The sequence below is a fragment of the Hyposmocoma kahamanoa genome, unplaced genomic scaffold (assembly GCF_003589595.1).
Source record: "Hyposmocoma kahamanoa isolate Upper Pololo Valley unplaced genomic scaffold, ASM358959v1 66, whole genome shotgun sequence".
NCBI classification, from domain to species: domain Eukaryota; kingdom Metazoa; phylum Arthropoda; class Insecta; order Lepidoptera; family Cosmopterigidae; genus Hyposmocoma; species Hyposmocoma kahamanoa.
This window is the reverse complement of record NW_020653854.1, coordinates 7,826,400-7,849,992: the sequence shown is the minus strand read 5'-3', so window position 1 is coordinate 7,849,992 and position 23,593 is coordinate 7,826,400. Positions and strand designations below refer to the sequence as shown.

The 23,593-nt window shown below is 35.9% G+C and overlaps 1 protein-coding gene across 5 annotated transcripts in view; it reads left to right on the top strand.

Moving 5' to 3' along the window:
- The first annotated feature begins 6,722 nt into the window (after window positions 1-6,722).
- LOC113231662 (sushi, von Willebrand factor type A, EGF and pentraxin domain-containing protein 1) overlaps window positions 6,723-23,593 on the top strand; it is a 115,713-nt gene continuing 98,842 nt past the window's right edge. For 4 of the 5 annotated variants that reach the window (XM_026466101.1, XM_026466100.1, XM_026466097.1 and 1 more), the window contains exon 1: window positions 6,723-6,939. The gene's annotated coding sequence lies outside the window, so the exon portion shown is untranslated. Of the gene's footprint in view, window positions 6,976-23,593 lie in introns of all 5 variants that reach the window. The other variant, XM_026466098.1, reaches the window with a different exon arrangement.

The following is a 23,593-nucleotide window of genomic DNA, read 5'->3' as shown; positions in this document are numbered from 1 at the left end:
AACATCGTAAGTGGCAAATTTTGAATACCAATCGGAATCTTATTATAGAAGCGTATACATTACCCTTAAATGAACTTTGTTACGACGACTGTTAAGGCTAGTTTATTTTTATTCCTCGTATTAATGTTATGTCCGTCACAATAAAAAAAAAATTTTTTCATAACATAACATTTTCATATATATACGTTAATGTAAGAATGTTAATCTCTGTATAGTTATCTCTCAAAGACACTTTGGGAGTCAGATTGTAAATTGACCTAACCGCACGTTTCTGCAGGACAAAGATTATATTAATATCGGCGGCATTACTCCAAAGCAAGATGCCGTATGTCATTAAACTGTGAAAGTAGCTGAAGTAAACCAATCTAACTGTTTCGATTTATTTAATACGCTTACGCTTATTTATATGTAGACCCCTTTGCAATTTAGCATCTAAAGGGTTATACGTAGATATACAACTATATCTACAAGGTTCATTTCTAACTACAATATTTGTGTCTAACCAGGTTTTTCCGGTTACTTTGTTTATATCGCCATTCAGTGGACCGACGCTTCTAGTAGCGTTCCTCGGTATCCACTTCAGCACTCTTTTGATCATCGATTCTACGGCTTGTGTGACCTACCCATCGCTATTTAGTTGATTTTTTTTTCTATTTTGGCGCTCAGAATAATACCAAGCACGGCTGGCGCGTTCCATCTTTTTTTGCCCACCTGTATCGTTTGGATGCATTATTGTGTGAGGGTTCCTGTTTACGCGCCGTAGAGCATTACCAGCTACAGCTCATACGATCTTCATTTGAGTGAAAGATGCCACCTTACATCTAAAAAATTGAGACATCTAACCGAACGCCGCCGCCCATCGAAGTCCAATGCACCGTTGTACTTCCTGAACCTGTTCGTTCTTCCCAAGTGTAACCGGACGCGACAATTAAACATATATATTCGTCTGCCCGTTCAATCTTCCTTTTATGATTACGAACGAACAAGTCGTGCGTCTGATAAGCGACACGCCTGTCCATAGCAGTTGTAGTACCACTCAGAGCATTGAGTATATTGCTTCGAATTAGCAAGAGCTCTTCAATAATAACACCGATAACTCGATAACAATATAATTTAATGAAGAACTTAATTACTTAATACAAAATGATGTTTGAAAATTTGAATACAAAAATATCTTTGAGAAATCGCCTGATGCTAGCACTTGTATTTGAATTCGTTCTCTTAACGACCTTTTGAACGAACTTTTTGAATGAATTTTTGGGTTTTGTGTACTCCCGTGTCCCTCGGTATCCCGCACACAAATATCTGAGGGGCACTGCCACTTCGCCCGTCCCCCTGAGACATAAGTTGACAAGTTCCATGTGGTATTTAAAATTTAAAAACTACTTTAACCGTTGATCCAAGAAACATTACCGACGACGCAACAATATTTGGCCTTTTGTCATATTTAAACAAAATCAGATCTGTCTTTTTCACGTTATAATGAAGATCATGGGAGAAAGCATACCTACTTATGTATATACATCATATATACCTACTTATCGTTAAGATGTGTAGAACGTTAAGTAAATTTAGCCTACAACATACATTCACGAGTTTTCACTCTACTTAACTCGATTTAAATATTTATAGAACACTTTGTAACAAAATAACACAAGGAATACTTATTTGAATAATTTAGGCTCTTTGGTTTCTTTAGCTGTGGAAGAACGGTTAAAAATAGCAACACAAAAACATTTTTAAATAAATTAGTTTTTACGAGTTTTTTTAAGAGTTCTTCCAGGGAAGTACTACTACCTTACTTTTTTCTACAGCCAAACAGTAATGTGAGCATTACTGCGTTCCGGTCTTGAAGGGTAAGGGTGCTGGTGACATTACAGGCACATGGGACTTTTCAATATCAGTGCCCATTAAATCTTTGGGATTTAAAGCTCTGAGTGGCACTGCAACTGACATGGATCGACATGTCGCTTACCACCAGGCGCATGATTTAATGTATTGAAATATAATCAAAATTAAACAGAATGCGTTTTTTAGTCTTAGTGACAAAGCAGAAACAGTTGAAAATTTAATTTATTGATTAAAAAATTAAATAAATTAATTAAAAAATTGTAACAGTTTAATATTGATTGTGATATAGTCAAAGTCAAATAATAATAATAATAGTTTATTTATCGGACAACGTAAATCCATATTTAAGTTAGTTACAGACTTATAAACTATATTAGTAAATTATTTTAAACAAAGATCGCGTAAATTCTATGAGGTTCCTTATGAGAGATCCTTCGACTTTCGCAGCAATCGTTTTCAAGATGCCGTTGCTACTGTTACGAAGTCTGTTTAAAAGAGAAGCGGTTTTCTTCCATAGTATGGCAGAAAAGGAGTATGTCCGCGCTTCCGCAAACATTGCAGACGCACTACAGAACTCGGCACCCGCAACAGTATCCTAAAAGCATTGTTGTATTGGGTGCGGAGAGCAATGTACGACTTTTGTGTATGTCGGTACCACAGGCTACCCGCGTAAAAAGTAGAACAGTAAGCCTTGAAAAGAGTTGTCTTAGCTGCAGCAGAGCATCGAGCAAACTTGTGAACCAACATATTAGCCCTTACTGACAAAGCTCAACGCTCCCTCTCCATGTCATCATCATCTCTGAGATCAGGCTTAATCAAATGTCCTAGATACTTAAATTTAAACACTCTGTTAAGAGCTACCCCATTCAATTTGATCGGTGGTACAACAGTAGAACACTTACTTCCTGCCGCAAAAACCATGACCTCTGACTTCTTTACATTGTATACCAGACTGTGTGACGCTGCATATGACTCACAGACAGCAACAAGTTTCCTAAGCGCGCTGACCGACGGAGCCAACAGCACCATGTCATCTACGTAACTTATGTTATTTACGCAGAATTCATCTACGTAGCAGCCGACAAATAATCAACTATATTCCATAGGTAATAAAATTAAAAAATCAATTAAAATCAATTTCCTGTTACAAGAAGTACAATTGCGTCAGTGTAGCACCAAATAAGCGATACGTGAGTGAGCGGGCAAGTTTATATTATATATTTATGGGCCGACCAAGAAGCTATTCGGGTCCTTGTGAAAGAGTTCGTCCAAGGAATTAGTGCCACCTTACCTGTTTCTGCTGCCAAGCGGTAATGTGAGAATTACTGCCTTATTACATAAATTTAAAATTGCTGCCAATGTCTCTTCAAATACTATATAATTAAATTTTTATTGAATTTATATTCAATTACATTTTGTGAAATTACTAGTTTGTTATAACCACTAGACTGTTATAATTATTAATACAAACATCGAACACTTGGAAAAAATTCCTTCGGTTCGGCCGGATTCGCACCGACGTCTTCTAGTAAACCGTGTCAGACGCTATGCCAACTAAGCCACGGAACGAACCAGCGGACCTCCGAATGTTTCTATGTACTTGTTGTCGGACGTTGTATTTGATTTTCAACTGCTTTTTAGCCGTAGCGCCATCTATGAGAAATCTATGAAAGTTTTTAGCTGCTAAGACGTCATGGGTGCGAATCTGGCCGGTCCGAAAGGATTTTTTTAAGTATTCGATACTTAATTAAATTTTGCCAAAATCACAATTACGTTAATGTAACACCAAATGAGCGGTGCGTATTTCGGTGAGTGTTTATTAGACCCATACTCAAGGGTCTCGCTCCTTTTTGAAAAATAACAACAGAATTTAGTTATTGTAAAATTTACAAAGCAACATGAATATGCAACACAACGGACAGGATAAATTCATGACAAGTAGAGCCGAATAGAGCCAATGCTTGATTTACTAACGCACAGCTGAATAGACGCGTAGCTTGATTACTGACACATCCCAAATGACTGTTTGATCACCGGGCTTAAAATGTGTACGCCACCCATTTTAATCAATAGGAAATGAAACTATTTTTCCGGATTTAAATCGCGTATATTTGTTTTTTTGAAACAAATCTACGTTTCGGGCCCTTTACATGTCCCATGGTCACGGTTGACTGAGGTGTTACAGTCATCAACCTAACATTAATGCAAACCACTCTATTTTTTCACAATAGTTACAAAAGTTATTAATTAAATACCATATTTTAAATTTTACAAAGAAACATTCCAATTTACGCTACATTATGTTTTAAAAATTATTTTATTTTAACAATATGAATTTTTATTAAGTGAAATTTATTATTAATTAATAATGAAAATAAGAATAAATTAAAACATATTAATTAGTACTACGATCTCATGTCTGTTTGGGATTTTTCATCAGAGGAAATTCTGATAAATAAATCCGGAAAAATAGTTTCATTTCCTATGTGTGACGATCGCGAAAACCTAAGAACTCCATTTTATTCAACTTTTTTTTATTGTAATGGTACATATAACAGATTAAAACACGGAAGAAAAATAGTAAATCTGCATTGCAGCGCAAAATATAAAAGTAAAATATATAGAAATACACATAACTATCTTAAAATTGACGGGATGAACAAGTCGTGCGCCTGGTGATAAGTGACACGTCTATCCATGACAGTTGTAGCGCCACTCTGAGCTTTACATCACAAAGATCTAATGGGCGCTGCCTCTGCGCCTGTCACCCTAAGACATAAGTGTTGACAGGTCCCATGTGGAGCTCTTAAATTTTCGCTATTGTTACACATAGGAAATGAAATTATTTTTTCGTATCTAAATAAAAAAATAAAGTTTTTTTGGCTAGTTACAGGTCTCTTGCCCATGCCCAAGGGACCTATAAAGGGCCCGAAATATGCGATTTAGATCCAAAAAAATAGTTTCTTTTCCTAAGTGCCTTGTGCCTTTAATCAAAGCCGGAAAGCAGTAACGCTCACACAACTTTTGATTTAAATTTCACATTATCTTGCTTAATCTCTTTTTAACCTAATAAAGACATACTAGGCGCAGTTCCTATGTATTGTAGTCACTTTAACCCAAGTTCGTATTTACTTGGAGTTCCTGTTGCATTTAATAGTCCTACACAGTTACACCGATTTATTATGTAATATATTATGTTATGAAGTTAACTACCAGGCAACCCACATAACTGATTCAAAATTAATTTATGCAGTAATTTTCCCCCATAAAACTGAATACATGTATACCATGAATAAGTTTATCATATTGAAACGAGTATACTTATTCATCGAAGGCACGGGCGGGTCGACAATTGGGCTAAGGAATGCGATACTTTCCCCAGCGTACGCGCAGGCTCCGGCTATGACGTCATTGCGTCGACTCATAACATAGCTTTGCTACTTATACAAGGAAAATAGATTTGAATCAATAATGAATCTTATAATTATGTTTTTTATTGGTAATATCTTTTTTTTTAAATTACTATTTGCTGCATTGGTTATTTTAATACCGTGGATTATGCACGATTTAACGGGAGGGGTAAAAGAAAATTACCGCAGATCAATGTAAATTTTTTTACACACTAGCATTTTTAAGTTTTAAGTACACGTAAACATCATCATCAAACTATCGTAGTCCACTGCTGGATGTAAACCTCTTCCGCGCAAGGTGCGCCATTTCGACCAGCCCTCAACCTGACGCATCTTCTTTTTGCTGCTAACAACTATTCATAGATCGTCACTTCACCTGACCTGAGGGCATCCTACACTAAGTTACAATGCTTCTAAAAGCAGATAAACATATAATCAATAGGTAAACTAAAAATGCTATTTCTGCCTAGATACAAACAAAAGTGCAAAGTAGTCATTAGTCAAGTTTATCAAAGTATATTAAAACCAAAATGTTTTATAAATTACTCTTTGTTTCAAGATAAAACGCTTTAAAAAAAATTATAGCAATCTTATGACAAAATTTCGGAGTTTAAGTTTTAGTTCAAAAATTAATCCAACGCTTTGACTTCTAACTGTTCCAAACTGTTTCGACATTATTCGCATTAATTAATCAAGAGTTTACATGAAAACAATTTACGTAAGTGGTATAATAATAAAAGCTAAACAAATATGGTAACACCGCTAATTATACGACGCTTCTCACGGTAAGAGAATTTCCATATACGTTTAATTTGCATATTCGTATATTTCACCTAGATATGAAAATGTAACGAGTTGAACAATAAATCCTCTACGAAATTTGTTAACTCATAAAATTGAACCTTCAGGAGAAGTTGTTTGAGCACACAGACAGTGTGACGGCGTGTGCATGTGTGTCTCTAGGTAGGTGTTTAATGCGTAAACCGTGTCAGTTCCTACTCGTAGTTGTGTATATGCATAACAGGAACTTTTGAATGTGTTCGTAGCTGAGGATCATCGAGTTTTATACGTTGGTAGAGCCTTTACAAAACTTTTCTTCGCTTTATTGAATTAAAATCCAAAGTCTACTGTTTGAAATTATCATATTAAGTTAGATACATGTATATTCAGATTATTGTATTCTGTACTTGTATTACACGGAGTAGACTTACAAGCAAATGTAAGTACACAATTGCGACTAGCTCTTAAAATAGCTGAAACAACTTTGTAACTGAAATGTATAAAGTTAGTCAAAATATTAATGTTTCATATTGAATTAACTATTACTATATATCAGAAGTTAAGCTTTAAAGCCAAGCGATAAAGCTTAAATTCCAAAAAATACAGTTGACCCATACAGTTGCCCGTTACGCACACAAGCGCAGTAACGCCATGAAGGTGTGCGGGCACTGTAGTCTCATTCTTACCTGCGCCCGCGCGTGTCGTCTCGAAGAAAGCCTCAGTGCTGACCTGGCGGCCGACTCGACCGCATCGGCCTGCCGACCGACATGTGGCAGACCTTGTGACTCCTGTGTGTGATTTGTGTGACAGCACAGTGCCCGTGCTTTAACCCTAACCCTTAGATAGTGCATAACCGGATTTTGATTTTGGATTTCGAACGCCCCGCGGCGTCCATAAGGTGGGTGTTTTGCCTCTATCTAGAACTTATATCCTGGTAAGTTAGTTGTGATACTAGTAAGAGCATCGTATACGCATTTTAATCCAGTATCTGCGTGTGCACTCGAGTGTTAATTTAAGGTAATGTGAAAGTACTGATCGATCGTTGCCGGAGGAGTCGCTGACACACTTCTGGCTCAGGTATGGTGGGCAGGTGGGCGCGCCCGCTCAGTGTCTGTACGTGTCCGACCAAAATTCCGATCTCGGAGACCGCTTTCGGCTAGCCCGACAACTTTCTTCCGTCGACGAGATTTTTGATGGTGATATCACTGTTTTATCACCTTTCGGCTGGTTTTTGATATTATGTTTATGTAAGCAAAGAGTTTAAAATTATGTAGCGTATCTGTTTTATGCCGTTCCACGACTACGATTACAGTTTACAGTTGTGTCCGCATACTTAAGACATCAACGCGCAATCTATAGAGATCATTATCCAACTTCTTTCTTATCATAATTCCAAGTATTCACCAATAAATTGGTGTATCGAATATTAAATTAATATTTAATCATAAATCAATAAAACTATTCAAAAACAATGTTTATTTTGCATACATTGCATTTTTTTTCTTTTTATTGTCTTATCAAATGAACTTGTCCCTATATTCCGTACAGGTGTACGAAATTTAGAAACAGGTTCATTTGATAAGTCAATAAAACCTGAAATCTGAAGTTTTAATACTAAAGGCACAACAAGGCAAACGAGGACAGGCGTGCTCAAGCGCATCTCTCGAGGAGGACCGGTCCCGTCCCTCGCTGTCCTCACCTCTCCCCCACACATTATTACCCCGATGTACACTCCGTCGAGCCACGCCTGGTTGCATCCTTATATCTTCATAGCGCCCCTTTGGAACAAAACTCTTCATTACTATTATTAGACTCTGATTTTATGAGACGTTAGTGACTTATAACAGTGGTTCAGTCCCGCTAGGCGCTAATAAAAAGTTCATGTATGACGTATTGACTGAGATGACTTAAAAAAACTTTAAAAGTATATTTGACCGACTTTAAAAAGGAGGAGGTTCTCATTTTGACTGTTTTTTTCTCTTTTGTATGTATGTATGTTACACGATAACTCTAACTATTTGTGAACAGATTTTGACGATTCTTTTTTGTTGGAAAGAGGGTACATCAGTATAGGTCCCGTTTAAATTTGAAAAAAATATTCCACCTCAAAGGGTGGCAAACTAGGGGATGAATCCCGAGCTTGACAAATATATGTAATTCCACGAACTTTTGAGGTAGGTTTTTATAACTACTCTGTACTGAGATTATTTTAATTTTTTTTAAGTTAAGCCGTGGTAGCCTGATGGTTTGACCTACCGCCTCTCAAGCAGAAATCGTGGGTTCGAACCCGGGCTTGCATCTATGAGATTCTCAGAATTTATGTGCAAATTTTGATTTCAAATTTGCCATGAGCTCCGGTGAAGGAAAACATCTTGATGAAACCTGCACGTCGAAGAAGGTTCACCTTCAGATAACATTTGACGTCCCCAACCCGCATTATTCCAGTGTGGCGGACTATGACCTAAACCTCGCCTAAGAGGCGACTCGTGGCCACAGTGAGACGTATAAATGGTTTGATGATGAAAGGATTTTTTATCTCTGTATAATATTTAAAAATTTTCTTGATAAAACTACTTTGACTTCTCAGAATCTTTCGTAAAAACTTTTTATCGTATCATAAATATTAATGCTTGGAGTTCAAAGAGTACTTCTATTTGCAACTAGAAAAGTGTCTTATCGAACCTTTTATAACTTTATATCTATTCTATTGAATAATCTAAAAATATTTCTTATCTTTATCAGCTTTTATTAATTTAAAAAAGTCTCAAGTGTAGAGTAAACAATTCTTAAACCTGTCACATCAAGGATCATATTATCTACAAATTAAATTTACCTAAGAGTACAGCTTAAAGTACTTAGTCAAAAAAGTTCCATAAGTAATACCAACTTATAATTCAAAATTAAGTTACTATCTAAAAATTTCGTACTTATCTCTAAAAACAGACAGCAGAGTGTATAACATTAATGTTTTTTGTAATTTTCTAAGTCGGAAAGCAGAAAAAATACGACAGCGTATCTCATGCATATCGACACAGTCTCTTATTGCTCGGTATCCATCCCAGGTAAATTATCGTTGCATTTTATATATTAATTCGCAAAGCTTAATTAAAACACAGAATATATAGTTCTAAAACCCAGTTCACTTTTTTAAACTTTTATTCAATTTTAGGACTTTTGTTCTAAAGAACATGCCAGTACTATCATATTCTAATTGTAATACAATTAAAAAATAATCTTTTTTCAATATTATTACATTGAAAGTATTAAGTTAAGTACCTGACGCTGATTTCCCACGTCACACAACACTTTTGGATATTTTGACATGGGTTCAGATAGAATCCCTTGAAAGAAGTTAATGTTGGAGCAGTTCTTAACTTAAAAATTAACTTATCTATATTTACAAGTCAGAGAATAAGGATAATACATGAATAAACCTTTGAATAATTTTTTTACTGGGACATTTATGGGGAAATCCGAAATCATACATGGAAACTGTTTTTGGAATCAGTAGGTCATTTTTTGCGGTAACAAATTTTACGTAATCAATTTTTGTGGTCAAACATAAGTTGTCCATAAAAATGAACTACGTCACCTTAGGGTGAAAACCTAGCATAAGCGTTTTCAAGTAGTTCTTTTTTCTGATTTTTGTTGAAGAAAAACTTATAAACTTCTTGCTCGAACATATTATTAAAATAATATAATTTCTGAAAGAGTTATAATTTAAGTAACTAATCAAAATGTTAACTTCAACAGCGTTTACTACATTTTAGACCATATTTTTATCTTCGTCCTGAAAAATAACAGAAATCACATACGAGGTATTTACTCTAAGACACCGATATTGAGATTGTTTAAATGCTGATCGTTTCTTGTAAGATTATTTTATTGTATCTGATGAAAAAATCGGGATAGCAGAAGTGGTTCTAATTTAATAAAATGTTTTTTTCATGCAGCTCAAATAATCAAATTTATTTTCATAAAAAAGGACCTAATGGTGCCTAAAAAGGTTTTCCTGTATCTTCTATGGTTTCGGATTTCCCCATACAGTCCCTGTTAAAAAATCAGACTGTATAAATATTTATATAACCAACGACCACAGGAAAATCATGAATCTGTTTTTTAACGATTTACAATTTAGTATCAGAAGCCTCTTAATAGCAATACAAAATATTTTTATCTTTAGCACAACGTTACAAAAATTCCACGCCAAAATAAAATACCACGTAAATTTTTGAGGATCAAGACGGAGTTATATGGTTCATTAATAATAATACAATTTTCATAATAATCTGCATTGTTATGGAAAATATATTATTTAACTTTGATTTATTTCCGCGTAAGGCTATGAAAAAGCCGTTTTCTAGGTAAATGATACCCGTGGACGTTTTCCGGATTAACGAAGTTTGAAAAGACTACACGTAATTCGTCCCATAATTCTAAAATTCTTTTAAAAAAAGAGGAAGTTCTTAATACGACTGTGTGTTTCTTTTGTATGTATGTTACGCGATAACTCCGATTTGTGAACCAATTTTGATGATTATTTTTTGTTGGAAAGAGGATACCTCAGAAGTGGCCCCATTTAAATTTGAAGAAAATATTCCACCTCTAAGGGTGGCAAACTAGGGGATTAATGACTTTTGAGGTCGGTTTTTTAGTGCTCTGTATAAAGATTATATAAAAACAGCTTTATTGGGCCGTGCTACAATTTATTTATACAAATTTGTTGTTAATTCAAAGTTAGGTTACTTTGATGACAAGTATTGTGTGAGAAGCTAAGAAACGCATCTTTAAATTATCTGTATACATGCTATGATTTTAACTTTAGAACATCTAAGCTAGATTATTTGAACTTATTTGATTTAGACAATATACTTAGATGTATGAACTACACAGATGCTCTTACGACAAATTCAATAAAGTGTAAAAAAAATCTTAGCCCCGCACTAGGGAAACCCTGTGCCATGGACACATACATACAAAACTACAAATTACATTCGAACTCTCGAGAGAAATAAATGTAGGCCTTACGAATATTACTCTAGGGAATCGAACCCGGGACCTCTGCGTAGCAGACCAGCATGGTAACCGTTCGGCCACAGAGCCATTTATAAGAAAGAAATTTAGGTAAATATTGAACATCAAATAAATTTAAAATACAATTCTCTATTTTCCTTTCCCATGGTCATAATGCCACTGAATGTATGTATGAAGAGAAAGTATTTACTGACCATTACTTACCATCTGGCTATTCGTTATATTGTTATCTATTTATATACATTTTGCCTACTGACCATTCTGAAGTGTTTCTTTTTATAAAGATATGAAACAAATGTTGTACAGGAACAATCGTATGCTTGATTTTTTATGAAATTACAAGCACATGGGACTTATCTGTTTATATCTCAAGGTGACGAGCGCAACGGCAGAGTTCCTCAGATCTTTGTGATCTAATGCTCTCAATGGCATTATAGCTGCTATGGACAGGCGTGTCGCTTACCACCAGACTCAGGACTTGTTCATCCCGTCATTTGGTATCATAAAAAATAGAAATCTTTCACACCTTATCAGTACTAATACGATGCACTGCTATTCACGGGAATTTTCATATAAACTACAACGATTTCTATATGTCTTACTAAATGGATCATAACTCTATAGATTAATGTTTAAATCGTAATAAGTAATTTTTAATTAAATATTTTTTGAAATAACAATAATAACGCCCACAATCACAGCCCCGTACTAGGGAAACCTTGTGTCGCTGGTGCCATGGACACACGCATAAACAACCACAGATTGTACTCAAACTCATGAGACAGGTAATTGTAGGCCATACGAATATTTCTCCCGGCCCGGAAATCGAACTCGGGACCTCTGCGTGGCAGTTCTTCATGGTAACCCTCCCGCCACTGAGGCAGTCATATTTATTATATTTAATTTATAAATTCAAAATATTTATTTGTAGATTTTTTATTGTTAATAGTATTCTTTACTATCACACCAAGTGATGGGTCGAACAAGTCGTGCGCCTGGTGTTAAGCGACACACCTGTCCATTTCAAATGCAATGCCAGTCAGAGCTTTAAATCGCAAAGTTCTGAGAGACACTACCACCATGCCCGCACTCTGAGACATAAATAGAAAATCCCATGTGCCTGTAATTTCACCAGCACTCTTGCCCTTCAAAACCGAAAAGCTGTAATGCTCACATGCTTGGCGGCATAAATAGGTTAGATGGCAGTACTTCCCTGAACAAACTCTTTCCCATGGAACTCAACTGCTACTAGATAAGATTATACATTTCTAGTGAACATAATTCCAATACTAATGTCAGACATAACATTAGCTAAGAACGTTATAATTAGCATAATCCTCACGTCTCCCTTATACTTGTTTAGATATGTTAGTTGTTATGTCTTTAGGCGTAGCACAGAGAGTAGCTATAATTTCTGTTACGCAATAACTCCGGTTTTGATGAATGAAGGAATTTGTGAACCGATTTTGATGATTCTCTTTTGTTGGAAAGAGGGTATCTCAGTATTGGTCCCATTTAAATTTTAAGAAAATATTCCACTTCTAAGGGTGGCAAACTAGGGGATGAATCCGGTTTCGCGCACTTTCCGGTAACCGATTTCAATAAAACTTGGCAAACACATGTAATTCCACGAACTTTTGAGGTCGTTATTTTTAGTACTCTACACTGATTCACTATTATAATTTATGTATCTACTGTAATACAAGTTGACGAATAAATATTGTCAGAATTGTATTGAAATTGAATAAATGGAAACATTATTAAATATCCAAATATTTTCTAGGAATTAATTCATATTCATAATTGTTTAATCAGTTAATTATATGGCTGTTAATGAGAAACGCAATGATAACAAATTTAATTTGCACCATTTTCATTAACAATATAGAGCTATTTTACACGTAATTTGTTTGGCAACTTGAGTGGCTTAATTGTGATTCATGACTAATATGCTACAAAATGTAAATCGACAATTTTATACATTTTTATTTTGCATATATTTTTGTTTGACACAACGATTCTTTGAGCTAAATCCAAACTAATATTATAAATGCGAATAACCGTCTGTTCCGTGTTCATACAAAAACTGCTGCACCAAATTTGATGAGTTTCGGTATAGAGATAGACGGGACACAGGAGAAGAGCATAGACAACTTTTTGTCTCAGAAATATACCTTAAAGGGGGTGAAATAGGAGATGATAGATGAATGAATTGGTTCGGTGGGTGCTATCAACTAGTGAGCAAGATCAAAGTAAATATACTTACAGTCTATTAATTTATTACTAAACATCAATCCAAAACCAGGAACAATAGTGAAGAAAAGGCGCCAAAAATAATTGCATTGAAATTTAGAATTTAAATATAAAACTAAACTTAGTTTTATTTTTAAATTCTAAACTTAAATAAAATAAAAATGCACACAAAAGAGATTTGTAGCCAGCCAACTACAAGCTCACGAAACAAACAAATGTAGGTTATAAAAATATTTTTCCCTCAAAAGTCTGGAATTCGGACCCGGAACCTCTGCGTGGCAGACCAATATGGTGATCGTCCAGCCACGATGGAAGTTAATCGTTAAAAGTTAAATAAACCACCAAATATTAAAGCATAACAATCAAATTTATATTAATAATCAATATTGGATATTTTATGAGCAAAAAGCTATTTATTGCTCGGCCGATAAGTTGCTAAATTAAAACGAAATCGATATTTTAATACAAACATTTATCTTTTACTTAAATCAATTAAATTAACTTCTCAATAATTTTACTCGCTTTTATTTAAGTGTTTCAATTGATTTATTAATGATTGCTGATTTGTTATTTTATGTATTTATAAGTTTAATTGATAATGGAGTTCAATTTTGAGACCACCTCGCTTCGTGTTATGAATTTGTCAATTCACAAAATATTTGGAATATTGGCTTTTAAAAATAGAGGCATTGCTTATTAGTTGACAATAATTTGAACAGCTTTTGACATACTTATTTTCCTTACAACGCCAAAGACAATAGCTTGCTTTTGTCACACATTTGAATCGTGATCTTTTTTATGATACTAAATGTCGGAACAAGTCGTGCGCCTAGTGATAAGCGATACGCCTGTCCATAGCAGCTGCAGTACCACTCAGAAATTCATATCGCAAAGATTCGAGAGACACTGCTACTACACCCATTACCCTGAGACATACATTAACAAGTCCTATGCGCCTGTAATTTCACCAGAACTCTTAACCTTCAAAACCGGAAAGCCGTAATGCTCACATTACCGCTTTGGCGGCAGAAATAGAAATCTAATGCTACGAAAAACTTCATAAACAAAAACTCTTGTTCCATGATTTTTTGCAAGACAAAATACATTATATGTTCAAACTTGCAAACGTCCTGTCCGGCGACCTCCATTCCGTCCTGCGTTTTGCATCGGACTGGTAATTTACGCTAGCGCTTTTTTTATTACCGTACAGGGTTAAAACTGCTTAGAGCGATAAAATAGTGATGTATTAAAAATGAATTTAAAAACTTTATTGTTCAACAGAAAACATACAATAATATTTAAGATAAAGCAATGCTTAAATCTATATCGAATTTAAGGCACAGGTACCCACCTCACTCACTATATATATACGTTTAGTACAGAAATAACAAACCTTAAAATTTAAAATGACATACGTACCAACCACCGAACATACTGTACCTAGCAGCAAAGACATTATTAAAAATCATGATACTAAAGTTGTTGTTTATGATATTAATAAGTAATATAATCCCGCGAGGTTGTTAGCATTTTAAAAACAATCCTGTATTTTTTTTAAGAGGGAGCAGAGGAAAGATTCCTAATCTTCGATTTGATTTTAGAGGGGTATATCCACTTTAAAGTTAAAAATAATATATTGTATGAGTAACTACAGGATATATTCAAGCATAGACATTAATCAGAAACATAAAACAATAAAGTTTCCTCGATAGATAAAAATCACGAAATGACCTCTAGTTTTCACATTTTTTCGATTTAGCCTCGAAATGCTACAGGTTATTAGGACAAAAATTAGATAATTAATTATATTTATGCATGATCGACAACTGTCACTACGGATTTTTTTTTAATCCCTTTAGTTTTAGAGTTATTCCGCTAAAACGAATTTGGTACTTTTAATGCGCAAAATTCAACATCTCCTGTCGCATGTCACGCGGACTTCAGGCATATATTTGTTTCACAAATTTAGGCGGAGCCAACGTCAAAACGTTTTTGGCATGAGAGCTCTTAAGTGACGGAACGAACAAGTCGTGTGCCTGGTAGTAAGCGACACGCCTTTCCTTAACAGTTGCAGTGCCACTCAGAGGGGCCACTGCGCCCGTCACCTTGAGACATAAGTTGACAAGTCCCATATGGCTGTAATTTTACCAGCACCCTTACCCTTCGAAACCGGAACGCAATAATGTTCACGTTACTGCTTGGCGGCAGAAATAGGTAAGGTGGCAGTACTTCCCTGGACGAACTCTTTCACCAGGAGCTCTACTGGTACTAATTGTAATATCCTTCAATTATATTTTTGCAATAATATTTCCAAATAAATTGTATTTGTGTATAATTTATATAATACGTTACCTTTCAGCTTGCCTAACAAAATTTATCTCGTATTGATAGGTATAGAATGGAAATATCTTGTATAGCAGCTATATGCTGCATATATAGTTTTACTTTCTTCAAATACACACACTTTGTCACTGGTACACGTATAAACATTTTGTAAAAGAAAGTCGTCTTGTACACAAATAAATACAGATCTTTTCTTGACATCTTAACCGGGTTTGCCTTTAATGTAGATGGAGCTTTTACTGAATACCAACGTTTTAAGAACCGCAGTCAGGTTCTACGTGCATACCATCACGCTCGTCTCTCCACCCGCTGCCCTCCAATCACATCAATCTTTATTCTGGTTGCTTTTGACCAGGCCGTTTTTAAGGCTATCCTTATTCTGATTGAGATATTGCGTTAGTTTCTTTGATTCAAATTATATTAGACAATATTTATTGAATTATTAATACAAATTTCGAACACTAAGGAAAAGTCCTTCGGTACTGCTGATTGCGAACCAGCGCCTTCAGCGTACCGTGTCTGACGCCCTTCCAATTGAGCTACGGAACGAACCAGCTCTTTGTTTAATTTAAAAATTGGATATCATGGTAATAAAGACATCATATACAATATTCATTAATTTCGTTCATGCAGCTATTTTTACAGTACCATACCAATACAATAGTGTAGTATTTCTGTATAATAATACCGGTTCTTGAACTTGACTTCCTGACCCCAGCCGATTGTATCATTGCCGGGGAATACCGCCTCGCCCATTTAAACATGAAAGTTAATCTTTTAGTTCATGGGAGAGGCGAAAGTCTACAATATATAGCTAAAATATTAATGAATAATAATTAAGTAATAGCTATTTTCTATTCAATAATATAAAGAATATTAATAACTAATATATTGTACTATACAAACAAATAAAATTTTATACGAGTGAAAATTTAACAAGAGATACTTTCGTAAAAACATTATAACTTTGTGGTTTATTTTCTGACATCACGCGCTGCCATTTTCCTTTATAGATGTCAATCGATAGACATAAGTAAAATAAACGATTACAAATATCATGGAGTTATCACACATAATGTATTGAATATAAAGATATTTCATTATTATCAATAGGTGTACAGCAACACGAGTATGCATATGATTGAAGAAGACGTGGCATGCGCCGGCGCAGCAAACGGTTAGCAGCCCGTTACGGCAAAGGGGGTCACGCGCACGGACGTCGCGTGCGCACACTTTCAACACCAACCCGACTAGTTGGCTGAAACGTAAACTAATAAAGCCGTACGTGTTAAGTACGTACGTCTATTGTTTAAGTTGTGCAAAATGGAAGATTAATTTCTTACCATGATTTATAAAATAATAAACATTGATGAATCTTAATAAAATGTTAAAACATCGTCGATATACATAGCAGTAGAGCTCCTTGTTCGTCCAGGGAAGTACGGCGATCTTACCTATTTCTGCTCTGTGCATTACTGCGTTGCAGTTTTTTCCGGGTAAGTGTACTGGTGAAAATACAGGCACACGAGAGTTGTCAACTTGTGTCTCAGGTTGACGGCGCAGTGGCAGTGTGGTCAGATCTTTGCGTTTTACGTGTTACTTGCGTATTACCTGGCATTATAAAAAAATAAAAATTCCGACTGTACACGAGTCTCCTGAACGAGCTTCCCCGGGCCGGGGGAAATATTTGTATAGCCTACATTTATTTCTCTCGTCAGTTTGGGTGTAATTTGTAGTTATTTCGGTGTGTGTCCATAGCACTCGCTGCAATACAGGGTTTGTTTGTGCGGGACTATGGGTATGCATGTTATTATTTGTTGGGGACTTTTTTACGATATCAAGGAACGGGACGAACAAGTTATGCGCCTGGAGCTAAGCGTCACGCCCATGATAGTTGCAGTTAGCGATGCGCTACTGCGAATGATTTCGATATTCGATTCATTAACAATTAGTAATCGTGAGGTTCGAATGACAAATCAGGAACTTACTATTTTTCGTATTCGAATGACTCGAATGATCATTAAATATTACTACTAATGCATAGATTCCATAGAGTATTTCAGCCTAGCCTTCTCTGACATATAGTAAATACCGTAAATATGACCGGGACAGGGATGTTCTGATATGGACATGGTGCATGATCTGGTGGAATTCCAAGTAGATCCGACATTGTAAATCATTCGACTCGTGCGCCCAACCGAATAGCAGGGGCATTCGATATCGGTAATCATTCTCTTTTTTATAATATCACATGACGGGATGAACAAGTCGTGCGCCTGATGGCAAGCTACACGCCTATTCATAACAGTTGCAGTGGCACTCAGAGCTTAAATCGCTAAGATCTTTGGGGCACTGAGACGTAAGTTGACAAGTCTCATGTGCCTGTAATGGTCACGTTATTGCTTGGCAGCAGAAATAGGTAAGCTGGCAGTACAGAATGAACTCTTTCACAAGGACCTCTTAGCAGTGGAGTTAAATTATACCTCTTTCAGATGCTATATTACTTTTTCAGCAAAAGATTTTTCTGAGTGTTCGATCTTTGTATTAATAATTATAACAAACTAGTCATTGACTTACAACTATATGGACGTCGGGTCCGTGCTAAAAAGTGTCCGAACTTATAGGTCTTTAAAATCGTATACAGAGCGTCATTCACGCTTTAGTCTTCGTTTGTTCGACTGACAGCGAAGCAAGCAAAATTAAACAGTACTTCGATGACATTACAATTTAAATTCAACATTTTAGCTTTTTCATATTTCTTTACATGCCACTACGTTTAAATAGGTTGACTTGGGACATTATTTTCGTGGTTTTTGTATTAGACCCGTCGTCCATTTATTTGTAAGTCAATGAAACTAGTGGAGTAATTTCACAAAAATAATTGAATATCAATTCAATGAAAATTTAAAAAGGTTTATAAGTTTTGTTTCAACAAAAATGAGAAAAAACAAAAATGCGAAAGCCAGATTCTCGCTCTAAGGCGATGTTATAGGAAATTCATTGCTCGAATAACAGCAATATTCCTTAGCAACACCCGTCATTATATTGAAGCAATCCCAATCCCCATTACGCGCGGGTGCTAGACAGTCAATTTATTGATTCAACGAGACTCGTCTGGCAACAGATCATAAATAAATAAACGACGGAACAAGGCAGACCTTCCGCACTATTTGCACTACAAAGAAAGCTAATGAATTCGATTATCTAGACAATCCGTGCTTCCGTTTCTGCTGTAGACAATTCAATGTAGTGTCTACGCCAATTTATATTTTGTCATTTGCTTAGGAAATATACCACTTTCGTCCCAAGATCATACGGTACATTTTTGAAAGGCAATCATTTTCGCAACGTTTGGTGTGGTTGCAAGATTCGTACTAAGAACGTTGATGCCGCGAAAGGCATTTTGGCAAGGAATTCGGCGCAAACAGTTTCGTCTGTCTTGTAAACTCATTGCATTTTAGAACCTAGCATTGTTTCGCGGAGCCGTGAATAATAAAATCTATTTCAATCATTTAAGTTAACAAACAACTCGCCATTTTACGATTGCGCTGGTTCACGGGCTGATTACATGGACGATTTTCTTCTGTTTAATTTTACAGTCAATTTGTTTCTTTATTTTTTTGCGAGATGTTTTTTTCTTGTTTCATATAATATTTAACAGAAGTATTTCAAAGCAGGGTTCAAAACAATAATTATCATTGATAACTATCACGATAATTGTCATTGATAATTATCTCGATGAAATATATCTTGAAAAGTATCCTGATACTTGTGAAATTTATTGGAACAACAAAATACCAGCGCTAGCAACGTTGTGTCTCGGATACAAATACATATTTGTATCCGAGACGCATACAAACGTGTCAAATGTCTTAAAAACGTCACAAACCAAATCATTTTCTTTGTGTTATTTATTGTGTTGAGCCAATACATGGATAACGTTTCTTCATGATTTCGAACCATGTTTCAAAGTAAATATCTACTGTTCCGGATATTACCCATTTTAATGTAGAGTAAATAACAGTATTTATCGATTTTTTTTTAACGTACCTCCTATACCATCTGACAAAACAAGAACACTAATAAAAAGTGAAATAACGAGAGAAAATAAGCAATAACAATTTGACCCACTTTTTTATTAACCAAAATGCCAAGTAGACTTGTAATAACTGACATTTTGCGTCGAGAAATTTGTGAAGACTGGGTGCCACGCCGTAATGCTGCTTGTTTGCCCACCATGGTCCAAAAACACGTTAAATTAGCATTCGAGTCTCACTATATAAGTGTTCAGAACCCAGTGTAGCTTGACACAGCCTTCCAGTACATTATTACGAGCAAAAGGATCAAGTTGAGTTAGTCATGAAGTATGTATATTAGCAAACGCAAAGGAATCTCTATAACGGTCGGGCGACCTGTCCCGCCGGTCCGATGGCTCAAAGAGGCCGTGGGCATCCTCCATTTGATTAGCAAGCGACAGGTTTTTGCTTTACCGTGTACGGTTAGGCTGAAGTTTAACGAACGTTTTTTAAACAAAAATTAAGTCATTGCATTGGTCATTTTGCGCTTAACTATTCTTTATTGTCAATGTTGATGGCCGATGTTAGATGTGCATATCCTGTTAGGACCAATACAGAACTTTTCGAATTGGTTCTGAATAATAACCTCAAAGTTATCGCCTGGTGGTAAACGACACGCCTGTCCAGAACAGTTCCAGTGCCGCTCAGAACTTTAGATCTCAAAGAGGGGCACTGCCACTGCGCCCGCCACCTTGTAAGAAATATTTTATTTTCATTAGAGAACCACCTACATATTTGTATCTTTTAAGGTTTATAAGACTGTTATAAAAAGCCATTATTAATTAAAACACACCCGTGGTGTGGTGTGGGACTTGTATACTTGTACAAAAACCTGTTCGACCCCGTCCCACTACTATATAATACTAATAGGAAGTACAGTCAAACAAACGCTTAAATGTAAGTTTATTCTACGAGTAATTTAACCAACATATTCGTGCAGTCAATATCAAAAGAATCGTTAAACGTTTCATATAAATGTCCTAATAGAACGAGATTTTTCGAAGTAAATAGATAAGTTGGTGGTATACTCAATCCAATTCCCTTCACTATGTCGACCTTGTCTGTCGCAAGTCTCCGTCGTTCACCGCGAAGGAATGCAACCAATAATGCAGCTTTGTTGACGAACGAGATAAAGGGGAAAATGCCTTTCCTAACGTAACAGAGAGGATATTAAAACTTGTTAGACAAAATGTACGTAGCGAAACTTGATAAAACGTATGTGATTTTTTTTTTGTGATTTCCAACAAAGGTTTACCGAACATATTTTCGTAAGACATAATTACATTAAAAGATAGGAACCACATTTCCTTTTACAAATGTCTGATTTTTTTTTTATAACTTCAAGTAACGGGACGAACAAGTGGAGCGCCTGATGGTAAGCTACACGTCTGTCCATAACAGTTACAGTGCCACTCAGAGCTTTAAATTGCGCAAAGATCTGAGGGTCACTGCCCCCGTCACCCTCAGACATAAGTTGACAAGTTCCTTGTGTCTGTAATTTCAACAGCACCTTCAAAACCGGAACACAGTAATGCTGACATTACTGCTGGCGGCAGAAATAGGTAAGATGGCAGTACTACCCTGGACGAACTCTTTCACACGGAGCTCTACTGCTACTAAACGAGTTAAGAAATATATAACATTGAACGTATCATTTATTGTAATCGCGAGGGTTGTCAAAATAACACATTATAATATCAATCACACTTGTTCTATCTAGTACTTGTAATCCTAACCATTGAATCGGACTTACAATTATTAAATTCATTAATGCAGCTGACCTCAACAAGGAATGTTGACTAGAACTACTCGTATTGTTGCAATATACCGGTCCAATGTAGGAGTAGAAAGCAATATACAACTAGCAAGTACAGAGTCCTAATTATTTTCTATGCAACACGGTCGTTTTGCAAGACGTCACCTAATACTTACTAATCGTTATTGTTAATTGATTTTTAATTTCGCAAAACTATTTTTGCTTCATAACCTCTGCAATCATGTTTAGCATAAGTAACAGAATATGCAAGTTAACATATTTTCACTGGTACACGTGAACAAAGTTTTCATAGCATATTGGAAATAAACTTATTTTTACATTCCAAATCGCAAATTTTCGTTTTTTCAAGCACCAAAGTTTCAGGCGCTTTACAGATCCCATAGTCATGTTTGTACCTGTAACCTGAAACGTTAGTGTTGGTGTCTACCAGGTACGGGGATAAGATGTCGTAAGGAGCTATCTTTAATGGCGTAGTTAAACCTTTTGATCGCACCAATGTCGTCACCGAAAGTCGTCTCTTGGCCGCGCCTCACCCAGATCATCGCCGCTGTACTCACCTCGTCCGCTGTCAGCTCACCTTGGAGCGGAAAGCCAGTCTTACGGGCTTCTTATAAGTCGACAGTATTTGGAGAATCTGGTGTCGTCGGGTAGTTGCACCGAAACCTCAAAAGTGACATTTTACATCTAAAGGTTCTTCGTCTGTATCCGTCGGCCATGACAGTTGGTTTATTTGAAAAAACAAACATACGCGATTTAGATCCGAAAAAAGCCGTGGTAACCTGATGGTTTGACTTACTGCCTGTCAAGCGAAGGGTCGTGGGTTGGAAAGGGGCTCGCACCTCTGAGTTTCTCGGAATTGTTTGAAATGTGCGAAATTTAATTTGAAATTTACCACGTGCTTTTCGGTGAAGAAAACCAACGTGGTGGAACCTGCACCTCGAAGAAGGTTCACAACACTCGGAAAACGTGTGAAGTCTCCAAACCGCATTGGGCCAGCGTGGCGGACTATGGCCTAAAGCTTCGTCGGAAAGGAGACCCGTGCCCAGCAGTGAGACGTATAAATGGGTTGATGATGATAAGATCCGTGAAAAATAGTTTCATCGCAAAAACCTAAGAACTCAACATATTTTGCTAACTATATATGGTTTCAAGTGGACAGAAATGGAATCAGAATATAAATATTTTTCCTGTTTCTAAGAGACGTCTCGACATTACGAGTCAACGGCAAATTTTTTCAAACATTGGATATTGTTGATTCTTTTGAGTTCATGAATAAATACCGCTTTCGACGCCTCCAAAACGAATACAAAGTGAGTTACGACATTCAAACGACACGACCGGTTGTCATTGTGTATAATATTTCTAGTTAATCTATAGTCATAATCGACGCAACAGCCAGGCAAGCATGTTGCAATATACCATGGAGTTATACAGAGACATGCCCACACTTCAATCAACTTGCATTCACGCTAACAAAGACGTGTTATTAACAATATTCTACGGTGCGCAAAGTCCTGTTTGAGGTCAAATTTATCCAATTACTAAGTTAGTATCAAATTTTTGATTTCATTTTAGCGGTATTATGTTGTCTGAGTAGTTTATTATACCTTCTCTACGCTGTAACTGTTTTAATTCTAATATACGATACGCCTAAAGATATTGTCTAAAGAATTTGCTAATTTGTTACACGATCATTATAAAATCTCAAAAAAATTTATATGGAGATATTTCATAGCCAACATCGGATCTGTTTTACGCACGCAGATTGTGGGACGCGAGGGCCCCCCACACCTCACCTCCTAAAATCTAAACTCGCATTCAAATACTCCGCCTTAACAATAACTAATTACGATTGAAAGATGTCTTGGCTTTCCTTTAGCTATTCTGATGTAACAAGTACTTAATTTTTGATTGTCATTCTTGCGGTGGTGAGCCAATATGCTATTGCCGTTAGCTCTCTCTCTCACCGCAAATACCTTTGTTTAACCTTTTCTTTATACGTAATAATGTTTATTTATAAAGAAGTTAAATACATTTCAAAACAATTTCTCTGAAGTTTTGTAAAACAA